At 37.9% G+C, this 20,939-nt stretch overlaps 1 long non-coding RNA gene across 3 annotated transcripts in view; it reads right to left on the bottom strand.

The window, feature by feature from the left end:
- The window catches only part of LOC112650354 (uncharacterized), a 34,999-nt gene extending 21,718 nt beyond the window's left edge, over positions 1 to 13,281 (bottom strand). For all 3 annotated transcript variants that reach the window (XR_003130114.3, XR_003130115.3, XR_003130113.3), the window contains exon 1: positions 13,173 to 13,281. This is a non-coding gene — a long non-coding RNA (uncharacterized LOC112650354). The remainder of the gene's footprint in view (positions 1 to 13,172) is intronic.
- Positions 13,282 to 20,939: the final 7,658 nt, after the last annotated feature.

Below are 20,939 nucleotides of genomic sequence, written 5' to 3'. Positions count from 1 at the left end.
TGGTCACATTTCAGATTACACATCCAGTCTGAACTTCTCTGCATCCCTGAGTTGACCAGTTTGACTCACATAGACAGACTCGCAAGATACATTTTACTAGAATTCTAACTTCCTCTGGGCTGATATTTGGAACCTCTGACCTGCATATCTTCTCTGTTGGCAAGTCCCACAGGAGGCCTAATTACAACCACAAAGTTGCTTGATAAGCACGGAGTCAGCTGAAGGGAAGCTAATTATCTAATCCAAACGAGACAAGAATTTTATGTGCTCTCTTCTTTCCTCAAACCTTCCACTAACCCTATTACTCAGTTGATGACTTTTCATAAATTCATTGACAAATAGAAGCCATTAAGTGAGAACATCATCTTTCTATCATTGATACCTGCACTCCTCTCCTGCCTCCTTAGTGTCCTTGCTAGTGAAGGTCTAGCTCATGTTCTTCCCTGTCTTCTCAAGAGCTGGCTTTTCTAGTTATCCACTTTTTGTCATGTATCAACAATCTCTTTCCATCCACTTGCTTATTCTCCTCAGCACACCAACATGTTTTAGCATCTCCCACTTTTTATCTATGTATATGCACACAAAACACCTCCACTGTCCACATATTCCCTGCCAGATCTGCCCCATGAATCTGTCCTCCATCACTACCAAAATTCTTGAAAAGATGTCTGCACACAAATGCTGTCTGCGCTTCCTCCCATTACATTCACTCTTTAGCTCATTGCAATCTACTTGTGACTTAAATATACCTTCATCTTCTCAAGGTTATCAGTGCTTTCCACATTGGCTAATCCAAAAGACACTCTCTGTTACACTCAAGCTTCCGCATCATTTAACACACATGCCTTCTCCCTCCCACTCTGGCACTCTAGACCACAACCTGTGCCTGATTGCCTTCCTCCTTCGCCGACTACTCATCTTCTGTTCCCATGGCTCCTGCTCCTCCTCCATCTGACATCTCACTGTGGAAATTCCCCAGGGCTTTACCTTGGACTGTCTACTTGCTCCACACATATTCTCCAGCTGTATCACAAGTCATTTGTCTTTAAGTATCATAAGTATGCTAATGATTTCCACATTTGTATCTCTGGCCCAGACCTGTCCCTTGAACTCCAGGCTTGTATACTTATCCAATTTCCAATTTGACAGCTCCACTGGATAATAGCCAGACATCTGAAATTTCCATGCACAAAATATAACTCTCAATCCCTTTGTCAAAATTATTTCCTTATCACCTCAATCTTCTCATCTCAGTTGGGATGGTACCCCATCCACTCAGATATTCAAGCTAAAAGGCCCCCCATATTTGCTTTATTTATAAATTCTTTCTATTATATTTAGACATATATTTTGCTTCCACCACCTTATTTCAAGTCTTCTTTAGCTCTCATCTGGGATATTGTATTTGCCCATTTCCAGTTTTGCTCCTCTTAAATCCATCCTCCAAATAAACCAAAGCATGGCCTGTTTAAACATGCATCAGTTTATGTCACTGTCTGTTTAAAATTTGTAATTGCTTTCCATCTCACACAAAGTCAAATCAAATTCCCTGCTATATTTCCTGTAAGACTCTCAAGGAGTGAAACCCTGCTATGAACCTAAATACACCTCACAACATGGTATCACTCACTATATTCTAATCACACTGCCTTCTTTCAATTCCTGGAATTTCTAAGCTTCTATCTGCCTCAGAGCCTTTGCACATGCTGGTCTCTTTGCCTGGAAGGCTCTCCAGAACACCATCATTCTTTACAAGACTCCTATTCATCCTTTAAGGTAGTCTTGGCTTAAATATCTGACACCTTGTTTTAAGTAACCTACCTACAGCAACCTTCTCCCTTCACCCCACTCCCCATACATCCTATGAGCTATCTCAGCCTTTGGTTCCTTTCTTTAGTAATATTTAACACAGTTTACAATTCTTTTGACACACATGTTAAGTGTATTTTCTCGTGTTAGTTTTTCTTCCTCCCTGAAATTTTAAGTGCATGAGGAAAAAAACTGTATCTGACCTGTTCACTGACCACTGCTTTCCTCATAAGAGTCAAAGTTCTTTTGGCACATGCGAAGTTCTCAAAAATATATTTCTTGAATTAATAAATGAATAAGTGAATGATTATCTTTAAATAAAGATTCAAGATATCCTCACATATTCACTACAATAACCATTTTTAAGGATGCATTTTAAAATGGAGTTCAAACCTAGGCCTCCATTAGACAAGCCTTCCAGATTCTCCAAAATTCTCTGGGTTTGTGTCTGGGGAGATAGGAAGGAAGCATGAAAAGATATTGGAAAATGGAGAAAAACATAACCTTTTCAAGGGAAGCATACATTTTCCAGTGTAAGAAGACAGATACTGAGGATCTGCATTTCCCCAAAACAGCTCTTATTTCTCCCAATGTTTCCTTTGCTTTTGTCCTTTTTTTCTTTTTCCATGTAACTCCCAAGTTAGTGGCCACAGAAAAAGCAATCAAACAGTGAGAACAGACCTGCCAAATTGTCTAGCCATGAGAGGAGAAATAGTAAGCATGTCAAGAGAATAAGAATTCAAAACAAAATCAACACTAGACTGCCAAACATTAGATTTCTTTCTTCTTTAATTCTGTATTTGCAGAAGGCAAGCAAGGTATAGAGGAAAGAGCATGTGCATGTCCTTTATGGCTGCTATAACAAATTACCACAAACTTAAAGAAATGCAAACTTATGATCTTACAGTTCTTCACAGTGGGTCTCACTGAACTAAAATCAAGGTGTTAGCAAGGCTGCATTTCTTCTGGGTGCAGAACTCTAGAGAAGAATTAGGTCTTTACCTTTTCTGGCTAGTAGAGGCTTCCTGAATTTCTTGTGACTGCATCACTTTAAGCTTCCCCCCATCATCATATCTCCTTTTCTGATTATGATCTTTGTGTCTCCCTCTTAAAAGGACCCATGTCCTTACCTTGAGTCTATCCAGATAATTGGGAATAATCTATATATGAGGAGCCTTAACTTAATCACATCTGTAAAATCTCTTGCCATTCACAGGTTCTGGGAATTACAATATGGACATCTTTGGGGGACCATAATTCATTCAACCAGAGCTGGGTTCCAATATTGCTTTTGTTAGTTATTTATTACCCTGTGTTAGGCACTATGCCAGGCACTTTACATATTGTTTCATTTAATCTTTATAAAATCTCCAAAATAGATACTCTCATCTGTATTTTATATATGAAGAAATCATGCCTTGGCAATGTGAAGCTGCTGGTCTTACAATCCTATGTTTATAGAGCAAAAATGTAAACCCGTGTCTGCTCCAAAACTTATGTACTGGCTGCTGTGTTGATAAAGCTTCTTCACTAATAGGTTTGAGCATACAGAAAACGCTCAATAAATGGTAGTCATTACTGTTTGTACAGTAAGTTCTACCTAACCTCAAACAATTATGTGGTTCCTATGAGTTTTTGATTCCTCATAGTATTATGTATTCATTCCTTCATTTGACAAATATTTATCAAGGCTCAGTATTTTGCTAGGCCCTGTTGTAGGAGTTAAACATTAAATACTAAATGTTCTTAGACAGTTTAAGTGAATCACTGAATTTGCTCAGGGTCCAAACACATAGAAGATACAATTAAATTCCAGTTATCTTTCTTTCTTCCTAGATTATAAACTCCTTGATTTCATAATCTGATTTTTCTGTTTCTTTCACTGCAATTCAGCACATGGCAGTTATTCCACATAAGTTTTGCCAAGTTGGATTGGTCTCTATGTGGATTATATCTGACCCATGGCAAGGCAATGGCTTTGAATAGTTCCCTTCTTCTAATGGGTTGTCAGTGGTTTAATTGTCACCTGTAGAAGTCAAGATCATGGTCCTCAAGAAACAATTGGGTTCCAAAACTGAGGTGATATTTTTCCACAGTGATTTAACCCTGTTTTACAATACATGGAAAGAGTCTCTATATATGAATATGTGGGAATGGGTGGGGACGTGGAGGATGAAGAGGTAAAGGAATCCTAAAGTCTGGTGAATAAATGTCAAAATAAGGCAAAGGACTCTTTAAAGCTTGGTCAAGGGGTAGCTCCGAAAATCATTTACAGGTGGATCTATATATGCAAAGGAGGAGAGGAAGACTCCATATGAATGAATGCATGTGTGACTGAAAATGTTCCCTGTGGTTTATGGCAAAATATTTTTCATCAGTTTCCTATCATTTATTCTTTGATCCATTTTTACTCCCCATCTCCCTGCATAACCATTTCTTATCTTTTCCTTTATTTATTACCTTGCTATATCATATTATCCATTCTAAACAACCTTCACTATAAAAAATAAGATGCAATAAAAATGTATTGGGTTTCCTCCTTTTCTTCAAAAGGAATGACTGTGAAACAAAAGTTGCTCAGCCCAAATCTTTGAAATAAATCTTTGCACTGGGCCCTAGTGAGTAACAATCCCTTGCCAGAGTTAAGTCAGTCTAATGAGGTAGCAACACCAGCCTCTCTTGGAACACCCTGGTGCCACTGACGAACCACTAAATAACTTGGCACCATTTGTCAGGAACTCATTGAAGTCCTGAAAGTTTTATCTAAAAATTTTCATAATGTAAAGAACTGCTGGAGAAAAGGGTAAAAAGACAAGCAAAGAAAGTACAGTCTTCTTTGAACCATATCATTGCTAAAGTTTACAGTAGATCAGTAAAGGAGGTTATATTGAAGAGTAGAAACTAAAATTTCTCAGTGTTGACAAATATCTTTTCTAAGGATTAAATTCAGTGGCAGTGTTTTAGGTTTTAACACCACAGTCATTAGTGTTAAATGAGTAAGTCTAAAGAAATGTTACATGACTTAGTCACAAATAAATGTCTTAATGAAACTGAAGAGAAATGAATGTCTCTAAATGGAATTCCTAACAACCTGTTGTTACTGCTTTCCACTCTGTTTTACAACTGAATTTCACATAATTCTGGGTTAGAGAGGTAACAGAAGACACAGGGAAATCACTGGACTACATAAGATAATAGAAGAGCTAAGTTTTAGACTTTAATCTGCCAGTAACTAGTTGTGTGATCTTAGGTAGGACACATAAGCACCCTGGCTTTTTTCTCTTCTCTGCTAAATGAATGGATTTAAATTAAACTAGATAAATTTAAGACTTCTTCAGACTCCAAAACATTAAAAATGTATGGCCGGGGACTGTTCTCCAGCTCCACGGGCAGCAGCAGATGGTGCTCTAGCCCCTGCCCTGAGGACTCTGGTTTCTGACATCTCTTACAGAATGCGGGAGATGTTTGTTCATGTTTTTATTTTAGTAAAAGATACAGAACATGGGACTCTTGGCTGGCTCAGTCAGTAGGCCATGCAATTTTTTATTTTTAAATTTTATTTATTTATTTTAAATATGTGGCTCTAGAAAAGAGTTTTTAACATGTGTTTTTAGAACCCTCATTCTGTAGGATGTTAATGGGAGTTATACAGGAAAAAACAGTTCTGTGATTCAAATGTGGGAAATCTACAGGTAAAGTTAATTAGTTTTTTTTTTTACTACAGGATATTTCTGATGCATTGATAAGTATATATGCCTTCTATATTCATTCAGTCTAACAATAGCTACTTATTAAGTGCCTACCATGTATTAGATACCAAAGATACTCTATTGAGTATAAACAAGCATAGTTTTTGTCCTCCTAGAATTTGTAATCTAGTGGGAAAGGTAGGCATTTAACACATAATTATACAAATAAAACATAAAATGATCATTGTAGTTCTGCTTTGGAGAGGTGAACAATGCTATAAGTGTGCACAAGAGGAGATTTCAATCTGGTTAGGGAAAATCAGGAGAGATAAAAGCATCAAGAATGAAAGACAAGTTTAGGTGAGGAGGAAAGAAAAAGAGATTTCTAGGCAAAAAGAGGATGTTTAAATGTCCTGTGGTGGCCAGGATCATTTGAGGGACTAGGAAAAAAATCTCTAAAATTGGGATGCAGTACACAATGTTTCTCTCATCTTTTGGTCTTGAAATTCTTCCTCCTCCTCCCTGCCCCTCTTCTCCTCCTATGCTACTGCTGCTTCCTTCTCCTTCTTTCTTCTTCTTCTTCTTCTTCTTCTTCTTCTTCTTCTCTTCTTCTTCTTCTTCTTCTTCTTCTTCTTCTTCTTCTTCTTCTTTCTTCTTCGTTCTTCTTCTTCTTTCTTCTTCTCTTCTTCTTCTTTTCTTCTTCTTCTTCTTCTTCTTCTTCTTCTTCTTCTTCTTCTTCTTCTTCTTCTTCTTCTCCTCCTCCTCCTCCTCCTCCTCCTCCTCCTCCTCCTCCTCCTCCTTCTCCTTCTTCTTTCAAAAGTGCCCTATGGAAATCACGTTCCCTGAAACAGATGTTGTATAATATTTCTTTAAAGTAATTTAATATGGGTTGGCTCTAGCTCTGGCCTGAACCCTGCCTAAGGGGACTGATTTCTGGAATGCTATCAGATCCTACTACATGTGCCCACTTTCGTGAAGAAAACCACTTTCCTTCATGTTTGTTTCTTCATGCACTATTTTTCTTTCTGCATTTGGCTTATTTTACTTAGCATAATGATCACCAAATTCATCCATGTTCTTGCAAATAACAGGATCTCCTTTTTAAGACTGAATAAAATTCCATTATATATATGAATTTGGTTCTGTGGTCGCAAAGCGTCTGCTGATCATGGTCAGATCCATACACAGTCCCACTGGGCAATGGAAGAAACCAGTGCAACACAAGATGCAGCTTCTCTCCAGAAACCGTGGTAGTCAATTTCCCCGTATGGCCCATAGAAAGCTCTTTCCCGTCCCACCCAGGTTCAGGCCCCCAAGCTTATGCTTGTGAGCTCAGAAGTCACGCTGTGACTCGCCATGTCCTCTCTGAAGACCGTTAGCAAACACGCCAAACTCGCTCAGAAGCCCAGCCGTACAATGAGAGGATATATATTCCATCAGCTGACAGAGTGTTTCCATGTCCTGGCTATTGTGAATAATGATGCAGTAAACATGAAAGAGCGGATATCTCTTTGACGTACTGATTTCATTTTCTTTGTGTATATACCCAGAAGAAGGATTGTTGGATTATATGGTAGTTCTATTTTTATTTTTTGAGGAACCTCCATACTATATTCCATACTTACTACACTAATATATATTTCCACTAACAGTATATCAGAGTTCCCTTTTCTCCACATCCTCACCAACACTTAACCTCATTTCTTTTTGATAACAGTCATCTTAATAGGTGTGCGATATCATATTGTGGTTATGATTGACTTCCCTGACAATCAGTGACTTTGAGCATATTGTCATATGCCTTTTGACCTATATCTTCTTTGTAATAATGGCTATTCAGTCCCTTACCCATTTTTAATAGGATTTTTGTTTATTTTGTTTTGTCGTTTTGTTTTTGCTATTGAGTTGTATGAGTTCTGTATATATTTGGATGGTAAGCTCTTATCAAATATATGGTTTGCAAATATTTTGAAAATATGGAAAAATTTATTAAGAGATTGGATAATGCCAGTGAAGATTTTTACATATCATATATTTGTGGTGTAAAGGGTGATTGATTTCTCAAACTATGAATGGAGTATATATGTGAGGGGTAGGGGAAGCTAAGATAGTAAAAAGAAAAGGCTTATTTCAAAGATGACAGCACTTTTTCCTCTTTCTTCAGAGGTCCAGGGCAAACCACTTTCAGAGCAAAGTTTCAAAGACAAACTTCATCAATTTGAAGGGAAAAAATGAGATTTTTGGATAAAGCCAAGATTCTCTTCTGAAATAGAGATGATTGCAATAACAATGCACTAAATAGATCATGTAGTATAAAAGGCAACAATCATTGCAGTTAGCATTGAAATTATATTATCTTTATAGGGGGAATAGCCTGCGATTGGGAATACTTTCAGTAACTAAAATAAAATAGAACAAAGAAAAGCTACAGTGGCTTAAAAATAGGGGTTCATTTTTCTCCCATCCAAAGAAGACTGGGGGTAGCCAAATGCTGACTTTGGTCTAGTGACCTGACAATGTTTCTGTAATTTTCTCTTCCTTTTCTCATAGACAGAAGATGGTTGCCACAAATCCCGTGATCCAGTTATCATATCTATAGTCAAGATAGGAAATCAAAAGTCTTTCCAGAAACTGTCTCCCACAAATTTTCCTTTATACCTTAATTGCCCAGAATTGGGTCATATGACTATCCCTAGCTGTAAAAGAAGCTAAGAGGAGACAGGTTAGTCAAAATAGACTCAGACCAATCCTAATTCATTATCAGAAGCCAAGCACTTTGTGCTCAATGAAATGATGTCCCATTAGAAAGGATGAAGAGGGGAGATGGGTGTTGGGTAGACAAATAATAGTTTCCCCACAGGGAGATTTGGAAAATTCGTTATTCCTGCTCCTAGTGTTATTGTTCATTTTGTTTGTTTGCTATTTTAGTCTGGTCCTGGAGAAATTGAAGGCTCAGATTCCAAGTCGGGGAAATATCATCAAATCATTATTTTTGGTTGGATGCAAACTGGACTCTGAAACATGGCACTAGGGTGCAAGTTCCCACAGAATTCCTTCCAATGTTCCAACAGAGAAACTACTTTATAAATACTTCATAGAGAGTTTAATAAACTCTAGGTATTTTTATTGAAATACACCTTTCTCAACAGCATCCCTCAGAGATTTTGATTCACTAGATCTGTTTAAGAGGGAACTACGCAATTCCCAGTTGATGCTTCTGCACAGATCAGCTGGAAATCCTGGCATTTAGGGAGGATTGGGTCTGAGGATTATGAGAACATAATCAGCATGTAAGCCCTTCCTCCTCTCCACCCCCACCCCTATGACATTAAAGTAATTTTCTATTGTCCCTAAACCTTTACAAAAATCTTGTCAGAGCCTGGTCTTTGCCATGCTAAGGGAATAAAGAGAGTCCTGTGCCAAAATTTGGGAAAAGGCAGTGTAAGGATAAAGAGCTAGAACTTGGGGGAGACAGTTATACAACAGCTAGGAGGATTTGCAGAGGATCAGAGCAACAGTCTGGTGCCAGATAGCTGGCTAAGGTGACAAGAGTAGCCAGGATAGATTTGTGAAATATGTACACATCCTCAAGGATTCTCAGGAAAATCCAAGGAGTCAAATTAGGCAAAACATTGGACTTCTTGGATTAGGTAGGATGGAGGCTTAGGGTATTGCTTATGGGGCATTAAAGGAAAACATGATCCTTGAGGATTGGATATGTATGGATACCTGGATTATGTTAATATTTATTGACTATGTATAAAGAAAAAAATGAAAGAAGCATTAAATGAAAGCCCATTTTGTGAAATACACCTTCAGGGTTTCTGTGGAAGGCAAGTATCATTGCATCCATTGGTGCTAGTGAAGAATCTGGGCTTAGATTTAATAGGGGTGCCTGGCTCAGTCAGTTAAGCATCTGACTTTGGCTCAGGGCTTGATCCTGGGATCAAGCCAGTATCAAGCTCCCCACTGAGCAGGGAGTCTGTTTCTCCCTCTCTCTCTGCCCACCCCTCGACCCCTACTCTCTCTCTCTCTCTCTGTTTCAGATAAACAAGTAACATCCTAAAAAAAAAAGGATTAAACAGATGTTTACAGCTGCAATGCCGTAAATGGTAGGAACTGCTTTTGAGATAAGATCATTTATTCCAAATCCTTTGCTCTTCTCATGACATCGTTTGCCTCTCTACATATATATCATCTCCTGTCAAATTAAAAAGTGCATTAGTGAATTGTTGGAATCTAAGCATGAGCTCTTCATTACCTGTTGCTGTCACTCACTGAAATTTGTTCTATTTGTGCCTGCTAATGGTGAAAGCACCTTCCCCAACCTTTTCCCCTTGTAGTCAAGCCTGTGATGGATATGCTTTAAAGGATCCTGAGAGATTCTTCTGTTCTTAGAAAAAAGTGAGGGAGATTGAAGATAATGCATGAGTAAGTGGCTCTGGGACTTCATGACCCAACAAGACCTGCACAGATTATTAAGCAGTTTCAAGTGACTTGACCATGACATGGAGCCTCCAGAGAACTACAAGATCATTGACACCGCTGTCCCAGTGGATGAAGCTGAGTGACTCAAGCACTCTCCAGCTCTCAGAGAAAATGAAAGGGGAAAGAAAGCAAATGGTGTTTATTTGCCTGGGCCACTGGGCCAACTCAGCCATTGTGAATTCTCTAAGGCATTGTTGCTGTGGACTATATTTACACACAGATATTTGCTTTGTGGAATAGCCAAGAATCCCAGAACAACTGGCTGAGTTGCTCTTATGCAGGAACAGGTTAATCATTAAAAGCAGGTACTACTCATTCCTCCTTTACACTGTTTCACCTATTTACTAGCTCACTCTTCTGTTTATAGTGTTTAAATAAAAGTTGTATAAGTTCAGTACATACCAATAGCAGGCATAACAGGCTAGGTTATGCTGCTGTAACAAATAACCCTAAATTCCAGCAACTTAGAACAACCAAGGTGTTTTTCTTGCTTCTGCTATGTATCCACTGCAAGTTGGCAGTGGCTTTTGCTCCATGTCATCGTCATTCAAAGTGCACAGATGAGGAAGACACCATCATCTGGTTTCCACAGGTCAGTGAGGCAGATGGAGAGAGAGGTGGAGAATCATGCATATTAAATTTCACTTCACTTACATTTCACTGGCAAGTGGGAATCAAATGGTAACTAAGTTCAAGAATTGAGAGAGTGTAATTCTTTCTTGTGTCTAGAAGGAGAGGGAAACACTACATCAGTGAAAAATAACAATGTCTGCTAGAAAAATTGATGTGCTACTATAAAAAAGGCTGTCCATTAAAAGCACCACAAACTGGAAGTGGCCTCAGAGATTATATATTTACAAATTAAGCTTTTTCTTGGTATTAGTGCAAGTCCAAAGCTGGAAGACAATTTTGCAAGAAACACTGCAAATCACTGACTCCAGAAACTTCTTGGTAGCGTTGATACTTTGACATTTCTCTACCACCATTCTTTTCATACCTAAGTTGATCTGAGTCACAGCATCTATGTGAAAATATATAATCACTGCTTTTTACCATAATTAATGTCCTTAAGGACTCCCACTAATTTTTTTCATCACTCATACCTGAGCATTATTCCATCCTGATGTATTCTCCACAAGTGGGGCTGAATGATGCTGTAAGGCTCAGGGCCGAGTGGGAGCTCTTATTTTATGTTACCTGGTGATTTAAAAATAACTTGGAGTTTTATTGCTTGTGTCTAATTCAAAAATTTCCAAGCCAGAGTAGGTAAGTCAAAATAACCTCCTTAAAAAGACAGATTGACTATTTCTGCACAGAGATTATGTGCCTTCCCCTTATCTTCAGTCAGTGAGGAGTTTGGTTGGAGCTAGAGTTGCAGTGAATTAGGAGATTAGATTGAGCTATGGCATACCTTGTGTCTTCTACTCAGGCTGAGGAGTATAAAGACCTATCAATGAAAGCCACTATGGACCCGAGTTGATGCCCTAGGAGGTCCAGGGGTTGATGCCAAGAAGTTCATGAATGCCTATCATAGAATGTAAGATTGTTAGCATTTATGCATGTATCTGTTCTTCTTGGAAGGAATTTGTAGTTTTCATCAAATTCTTAAAGAGATAATGATCCATAAAATATCAAGAATCTCAGTATTAAGATAAATAAGAAAGAAAGTCTATGCTTTCCAGAAATTTATACAGACCTCAAGTTTCTGAAGGATAAGTGCTTTACATAACAGGTTATTTCTAAAAGTCAGATATGAATCACATAATATTTAAACAGTGGTGGTACTTATGTAAACTAAAATCCTTCAGCAAGATGATCATGGTTTATTTTATTAATTTTGTAGAAGTTCAGATTTTGCAATAGTGAAATATATATGATATTTCAGATAAATTGTATTTCCTAGGTAGTATCAAATTACATGTTAAAATTCATAGAATATAAACATATGCATGCACATATACATACATACACATACACATACACACAAATAGACACACATTTTTCATGTTTCCAAATTTACAGGTCATCGAGATCAGGTCAACATACTCTTTACATTATACTTCCTTCTTCTATGTTCATGTCATTCCCTTGTGCCACTCTCTCCCCATAGTCCCAAAGTCCAGTATATTCTGACAGTTTTCTTACCATTTCTCTCAATGACAGGGCCCCTGTTCAACACTATGACATGTATAATATCATGCAAAAATATAGATTAACTTCTACATGATATAATATAGAAATGTATGGACTTAATTCAATAGTAAACATTCCATCCCTCTTTTCATAGGTAATTTCCCAGATGTAATTTCTTATTTTCTTTTAGAAGTTTAAATATAATGATTATGGAATACCAGAAAGAATACAAGATGTAGAGTCAAGAGACCTGGGTTTAATTCCTGGCTCTACTCTTTATCTGTTCCATGTGACCAATTTGCTTATCTTTTCTGAAACTGGTTCCCTATCTGTAGAATAAGAAAATAGTACCAAAGAGTATAAGATTACATGAAAAGTTGCCATTAAAGAAAATAATGTATGAATAATAATGAATGAACCTAGCATGTGGGCTGGTAAGTAGAAAATGCTCAGGTACTTAATAAATGTTACTTGAATCTGATCACAGCAAGTGAATTCAACCAAAAGATGGAATATTTCACATTAGATTGGTTTCCTAATATTTCCATTTGGGTCTAGAAACAGAACACCTGAAGAGCCTATTTTCAGATTTTCCTAAAACTTTTTTGAGAATACATTTGAATAGCTAGCAGGGATACAGAACTAAAACAAGATAAAAGTCTTAATCATTTGCATCCTATCTGCTGTGCATAGCAATGGTCTTGTATAAAAAAGATATTTCCCATATTGCATTTGAGTTTATCAGTTATCTAAAATGACATGCTGAAAATCTGTAAAAACCTTTTTATTCCTCTAATGGTCAGGAAGTTTAGGAGGACTTGAAAGTTCTATTATGATTACCATATGATACTGGCATTTCACATAGCTCAACATAATACACAAGCATACTACAAGCACAGTTTTAAAATAGACTTTTATGATTCCAGATATTATCAAACTAATTGTGACACTGAAAAAACGCTATTCTCAGCACTTTTCACAAAACTAGATGAATGGAAGACACTTCACCCACACCTATGGATGTTGTCTGGTATCTCCACTTCCTTCCCTTACCTTGCCCACAGGTACCACAGGACCCTCATCCACCAGTGTGCTGTAGTTGCCTTCTGAGACTCTGGCTCTGGTTCAGCAGTCCTCCTTGCCTGTACAGTTCTATCTTCATGGTGACATCACAGACCAGATTGTTGATTCCTTAATTTCCTCAACTCCAACATATCTAAACCTTTTCTATTTCAGATACACACTATGGACTCCGTTATCAAACAGAATGCTTGCTTTGTATCAGTGTCTGAAATTCTGAAAAGTCCCTCTTTAACCTCAACATTTCATATTTTTATTCTACTCTGCCACTCCCACTGGATCTGCTCCTTGCTCTTTTCTTATCCAATGGTTCCTACAAGTCAGCCAGTCAGACACCAGTGTTAGATAAACTCTTTTGCTTTCTGTACAACTGTGTGCAATTGAATTCTGATTGCCCTATCAACAATGATGTCACCATCTCTCAAGAATCCTCTTGATCTGCTGCTATCTCCATTATCAGCACTGGGGCATTTCCACCACTAGCTTTTTTGTATTCCACTTTCTGCCAATGGAGAATTTCTGTTAAATCCATATTGATCGGATCGGATATAATTATCTTTTTTTTTTTTAATTCAAAAGAAAATTTAAAATTTTTTTAAAACTTTAAAAAATTATTTCTCTTCCATTTAAAAACAACCGTGTAGATCCCTGGGTGGTGCAGCGGTTTGGCGCCTGCCTTTGGCCCAGGGCGTGATCCTGGAGGCCCGGGATCGAATCCCACGTCGGGCTCCCGGTGCATGGAGCCTGCTTCTCCCTCTGCCTGTGTCTCTGCCTCTTTCTCTCTCTCTCTGTGACTATCATAAATAAAAAAAAAAAAAAATTAAAAAAAAAACAACCGTGTAAGATAGCAATAAGCTCTATAAGCCTTATAATTTGCAATTATTTGAATTTAAATATCAATTTTACTGGATTTCTTGCTCACCATTGTTTTCTTAAAATAAATATTTTCTCATAGATTATTTGTTGACTGATTAGGATAACATGACAAAACAAAATTTGCCATTTTAACCATTTTTAGATACACAGTTCAATGGCAATAAGTGCATTCACATCACTATGCAATCATCACCACCATCCATCTCCAGACCTTTTTCATCTTCCCAAACTACAACTCCAAATCCGTGGGATGCCTGGGTGGCTCATTTGGTTATGAATCCAACTCTCTTGATCTCAGCTCATGTGTTGATCTCAGGGTCATGAGTTCAAGCCCTGCATTGGGCTCTACACTAGGCATGGAGCCTACTTTTAAAAAAGGGAGGGTGAGTGTTAACCCTCCCAGAGGATAAAAACTCCTCATTAAACAAAAACTTCCCATTCCTCTGACTGGTAGCCCCTGGCAATCACTCTTCTACTTTGTTCTTATGCATCTAGGTACATCGCATAAGGTACAGTATTTACCCTTTTGTGACTGGCTTATTTCACTTAGTATGGCATCTTCACATTTCATGCATAATTTGCAGCGTATAACAGAATTTCCTTCCTTTTTAAGACTGAACAGTGTTTAATTTTATGTATATACTACACCTTGCTAATTCATTCACCCCGTCTTTTATTTCAATAGCCACCCCTTGAACACTTTTAACAATAAAGGACACATATGAGTCATATATTTCTGAATATGAATATTTATTTCTATCTTCTATCACTTCCTCTGGGTCATTTATTAGACAGATATTGCATCTTACCATTGTCTTTTAACATTCGCCTTCAGATTTCTTTTCCTTTGCCAAAGTTAACTTTATATTAAGGGTGACTTATTTTTGTCATGATGTAATTCACTATGTGTAAGGTTTTTTTTTTTTTCAATTTTTCTTTTTAATAATATCTTTTTCTTATTTCTTGAGCTGAGTACCTTCTCATGTTTATAAGTATATTAATTAATTTCTTTGAGGTTTTTTGTTTTGTTTTGTTTCTTACATTGTCTCTGTATTTTTTTAAATTTATTTTTTATTGGTGTTCAATTTACTAACATACAGAATAACCCCCAGTGCCCATCACCCATTCACTCCCACCCCCCGCCCTCCTCCCCTTCTACCACCCCTAGTTCGTTTCCCAGAGTTAGCAGTCTTTACGTTCTGTCTCCCTTTCTGATATCTCCCACACATTTCTTCTAGCTTTCTTCCTTTATTATATACATTTTGGCTTGTGGTGTTCATGTTACATGTTTTCTTCAAAAATCTGTTCTTCCTCCCTGTTCATATTTAAGAGTGAGGCACTGACAACTTAGCAAATATCTAGTGGACTATATTGAAGGATGCTGAGATGGCGAGCAAACTTCTTCAAGGGACTTCCATAGTTTTCAGTATCTGCACATCTTTTCCCCTGAACCAATTGGTTACTCCAGAGAGAAATTCTCTAATCTCCCTGGGCACATGTGAGTCAAAAGGAGGCATGGTGAAAGAAACAAAGACATGGGCAATCAGCCTGGAAGCCAGCATTCTGGAAGCTGGGGAGAAGCAGGATGGTTCATCAACCATCATTCCATCAAGATACATCATTCTTACATATTCCTCTGGTTTTCTGGGTAGTGGCTCACCCTTGTCCCCAGCTGTGTTTAGGAGTCCTCAGGCCAGAGCTTTTCTGGGTCAATTCCTCATGAAATTAAATTTCTACCTTTTATCTGGTTAGGAAAGTACAAGTTCCCACTACCAAGAAAAGTGTATTCTGCATTGCAACCATTCCTTCTACAGACTTTTAAGAAATATTATTTTCAGCCCTACTGTTCAATCCAGCCTTCAACAGAGGTGTCCAGTGACTCTCCTTTTTGAGCATTTCCAAAGTTTATGGACACAAATTGGCTTCCTTGCTGTTCACTTTTCACTCTGTAGGCTTCAGTTTCTACTTTCTTCACTTAGTCAGTTACCACTATATGATCTGATTCTCATCCCCAAAATTCTCATCTCCCTTCCACCATCTTTCCCTCTGCTTCTTTGTCTTCGTGGATTTTATTTTCTATTTAGTGATGCTCATTTTGAAAAGAAGCTGTGATAAATGCTCATTGATATAACTTTTTCCCACTGCCTTTGGTCAGGAGATATTCAATGTTACTGCCAAGGAAAACAAATTACCTCCTTTCATGTATTTTGTCCAGCTTATCTCAAATATTTAACTTTGTTCATTTCATTAGATTTCAAGTTCTACAGGGACATGGGATTTTAGAATTGGAAGGACCTTTAAATAGCCAAATTCAGCCCTTCTTAAATAGATGATCTCTCTACTGACCTAATACATTAGGTTGCCTGCATTTAAAACCAACATCTGACAAAAAAAAAAAAAAAAGAGAGAGAGATGTTTCTCCGTAAATTTCATTCTGAATCCTTCCCTCTCACTCACAATCCACAACCAAAATCTGTCTATCTCTATTCTTTTGGGTTTTTTTTTTTGGGGGGGGGGTGTATATTTTTTTATTGGTGTTCAATTTGCCAAAATATAGCATATTACCCAGTGCTCATCCCATCAAATGCCCCCCTCAGTGCCTGTCACCCAGTCACTCCAACCCCCAGCCCACCTCCCTTTCCACTACCACTTGTTCGTTTCCCAGAGTTAGGAGTCTCTCATGTTCTGTCACCCTCACTGATATTTCCCACTCATTTTCTCTCTTTTCCCCTTTAATCCCTTTCACTATTTTTTAGATTCCCTGAATGAATGAGACCATATAATGTTTGTCCTTCTCTGATTGACTTACTTCACTCAGCATAATACCCTCCAGTTCCATCCATGTTGAAGCAAATGGTGGGTATTTGTAGTTTCTAATGGCTGAGTAATGTTCCATTGTATACGTAGACTACATCATCTTTATCCATTCATCTTTTGATGAACACAAAGGCTTCTTCCACAGTTTGACTACTGTGGACATTGCTGCTATAAACATTGGGGTGCAGGTGATCAGTGTTTCACTGCATCTGTATCTTTGGGGTAAAACCCCAGTAATGCAATTGCTGACTCACAGGATAGTTCTATTTTTAACTGTTTGAGGAACCTTCACAGAGTTTTCCATGTGGCTGTACCAGTTCATATTCCCACCAACAGTGCAGGAAGGTTCCCCTTTTTCCACATCCTCTCCAACATTTGTGGTTTCCTGTCCTGTTAATTTTCACCATTCTCACTGGTGTGAGGTGGTATCTCATCGCAGTTTTGATTTGTATTTTCATGACAGGCAATGATGCGGAGCATTTTCTCATGTGCTTGTTGGCCATGTCTAGGTCTTCCTCTGTGAGATTTCTGTTCATGTCTTTTGCCCATTTCATAATTGGATTGTTTGTTTCTTTGCTGTTGAGTTTAATACGTTCTTTATGGATCTTGGATACTAGCCCTTTATCTGATACATCATTTGCAAATATCTTCTCCCATTCTGTAGGTTATCTTTTAGTTTTGTTGACTGTTTCTTTTGCTGTGCAAAAGCTTCTTATCTTGATGAAGTCCCAATAGTTCATTTTTGCTTTTGTTTCTCTTGCCTTCATGGATGTATCTTGCAAGAAGTTACTGTGTTCAAAAAGGGTGTTGACTATGTTCTCCTCTAGGATTTTGATGGAATCTTGTCTCACATTTAGATCTTTCATCCATTTTGAGTTTATCTTTGTGTATGGTGTAAGAGAATGGTCTAGTTTCATTCTTCTGCATGTGGCTGTCCAATTTTCCCAGCACCATTTATTGAAGAGACTGTCCTTTTTCCAGTGGATAGTCTTTCCAGTTTTGTCTAATATGAGTTGAACATAGAGTTTAGGGCCCATTTCTGGATTCTCTATTCTGTTCCATTGATCTATGTGTCTGTTTTTGTGCCTGTACCACACTGTCTTAATGATCACAGCTTTGTAGTACAACTTGAAATCGGGCATTGTGATGCCCCCCGGCTCTGGCTTTCTTTTTAATATTCCCCTGGCTATTCAGGGTCTTTTCTGATTCTACACAAATCTTAAGATGATTTCTTCCAACTCTCTGAAAAAAGTCCATGGTATTTTGGTAGGGATTGCATTGAATGTGTAAATTGCCCTGGGTAGGATCGATATTTTCACAATGTTAATTCTTCCAATCCATGATCATGGAATAGTTTTCCATCCTCTTTGTGTCTTCCTCCATTTATTTCAGAAGTGTTCTGTGGTTTTTAGGGCAAAAATCCTTTACCTCTTTGGTTAGGTTTATTCCTAGGTCTCTTATGCTTTGGGGTGCAATTGTAAATGGGATCGACTCCTTAATTTCTCTTTCTTCATTCTTAGTGTATAGATGTGCCACTGATTTCTGGGCATTGATTTTGTATCCTGCCACACTGCCGAATTGCTATATGAGCTCTAGCAATCTTGGAGTGGCGTCTTTTGGGTTTTCTAGGTACAGTATCATGTCATCTGCAAAGAGGGAGTGTTTGACTTCTTCTTTGCCAATTTGAACACCTTTTATTTCTTTTTGTTGCCTGATTGCTGAGGCTAGGACTTCTAGTACTATGTTGAATAGCAGTGGTGAGAGTGGACATCCCTGTGTTTCCCCATTGAGAATGATAGTTGTTGTGGGCTTTTTGTAGATGGCATTTAAGATGCTGAGGAATGTTCCCTCTATCCCTATAGAGGAATGTTCCCTCTATCCCTATACTCTGAAGAGTTTTGATTGGGAATGGATGCTCTATTTTGTCAAATGCTTTCTCTGCATCTATTGAATGATCATATGGTTTTTGTTTTTTCTCTTGTTGATATGATCAATCACATTGATTGCTTTAGAAGTGTTGAACCTGCCTTGCATCCCGGGGATAAATCCCACTTGGTCATGATGAATAATCTTCTTAATGTACTATTGGATCCTATTGGCAGGTATCTTGTTGAGAATTTTTGCATCTGTGTTCATCAGGGATATTGGTCTCTAATTCTCCTTTTTCGTGGGGTCCTTGTCTGGTTTTGGAATTCAGGTGATGCTGGCCTCATAGAAAGAGTTTGGAAGTATTCCATCTGTTTTTATCTTTCAGAACAGCTTTAGTAGAGTAGGTATTGCTTCTTCTTTAAACAGTTGATAGAATACCCCTGGGAAGCCATCTGGCCCTGGACTTTTGTGTCTTGGGAGGTTTTTGATGACTGCTTCAATTCCCTCCCTGGTTATTGGCCTGTTCAGGTTTTCTATTTCTTCCTGTTCCGGTTTTGGTAGTTTGTGGTTTTCCAGAAATGCATCCATTTCTTCTAGATTGCCTAATTTATTCGCATATAGCTGCTCAGAATATGTTTTTAAAATCGTTTGTATTTCCTTGGTATTGGTGGTGATCTCTTCTTTTTCATTTGTGATTTTATTAATTATAGTCTTTTCTCTTTTGTTTTTAATAGGGCTGGCTAATGGTTTATCTATCCTATTAATTCTTCCAAAGAACCAACTCCTGTTTTTGTTGGTCTGTTTCACAGTTCTTCTGGTCTCTATTTTATTGAGTTCTGCTCGAATCTTTATTAACTCTCTTCTGCTTGGTGTAGGTTTTATTTGCTGTTCTTTCTCCAGTTCCTTTAGGTGCAAGGTTAGCTCGTGTATTTGATTTTTTTCCAATTTTTTGAGGGATGCTTGTATTGCGATGTATTTCCCTCTTCAGACTGCTTTTGTTGTTTCCCAAAGATTTTGAATAGTTGTATCTTCATTTTCATTAGTTTCCATGAAACTTTTTAATTCTTCTCTAATTTCCTGGTTGGCCTTTTCATCTTTTAGCAGGATGCTCTTTAACCTCCACGTGTTTGAGTTTCTTCCAAATTTCTTCTTGGATTGAGTTCAAGTTTCAAAGCATTATGGTCTGAAAATATGCGGGGAACATCCCAGTCTTTTGGTATTGGTAGAGACCTGATTTGTGACCCAGTATGTGGTCTAATACGGAGAAAGTTCCATGTTCACTTGAGAAGAATGTGTATTAAGATGCATTCAGATGCAAATTCTGTAAATATCTGTGAAATCTATCTGGTCCAGTGTATCGTTTAAAACTCTTGTTTCTTTGGAGATGTTGTGCTCAGAAGATCTGTCATTTGCGGAAAGTGCCGTGTTGAAGTCTCCCAGTATAAGTGTATTATTATCTAAGTAGGTCTTTACTTCGGTTATTAATTGATTGATGTACTTGGGAGCTCCCACATTAGGGGCATAAATATTCATGTTTGTTAGGTCCTATTGTTGGATAGATCCTTTAGTAAGATATAGTGTCCCTCTTTATGTCTTACTACAGTCTTTGGGATAAACTTTAATTTATCTGATATGACGATTGTTACCCCTGCTTTCTTTTGAGGACCATTTGAATGATAAATGGTTCTCCAACCTTTCATTTTTAGGCTGGAGGTGTCCTTAGGTCTAAATTGAGTCTCTTGTAGACAGCAAATAGATGGGTCTTGCTTTTTATCCAGTCTGAAACCCTACGTCTTTTGATGGGATATTAAGCCCATTCATGCTCAGAGTTACTATTGAAAGAGATTAATTTATCATCATTTGTCATCATAATACCTATTCAGTCCCTGCTTTTGTGGATTATTTCTTTGGGCTTCCTCTTTCTTTTACAGAGTCCCCCTTAATATTTCTTGCAGAGCTGGTTTGGTGGTCACATATCCTTTCAGTTTCTGCCTATTTTGGAAGCTCTTTATCTCTCCTATTCTGAATGAGTGCCTTGCTGGATAGAGTATTATTGGCTGCATGTTCTTCTCATTTAGGACCCTGAATATATCCTGCCAGTCCTTTCTGGCCTGCCAGGTCTCTGTGGAGAGGTCTGCTGTTAACCTAATACTTCTCCCCATAAAGGTAAGGGATTTC

Source organism: Canis lupus, chromosome 11 (assembly GCF_003254725.2).
Source record: "Canis lupus dingo isolate Sandy chromosome 11, ASM325472v2, whole genome shotgun sequence".
NCBI lineage: Eukaryota > Metazoa > Chordata > Mammalia > Carnivora > Canidae > Canis > Canis lupus.
Note: the sequence above shows the minus strand (reverse complement) of the source record. Positions and strands in the feature narration are given on the sequence as shown.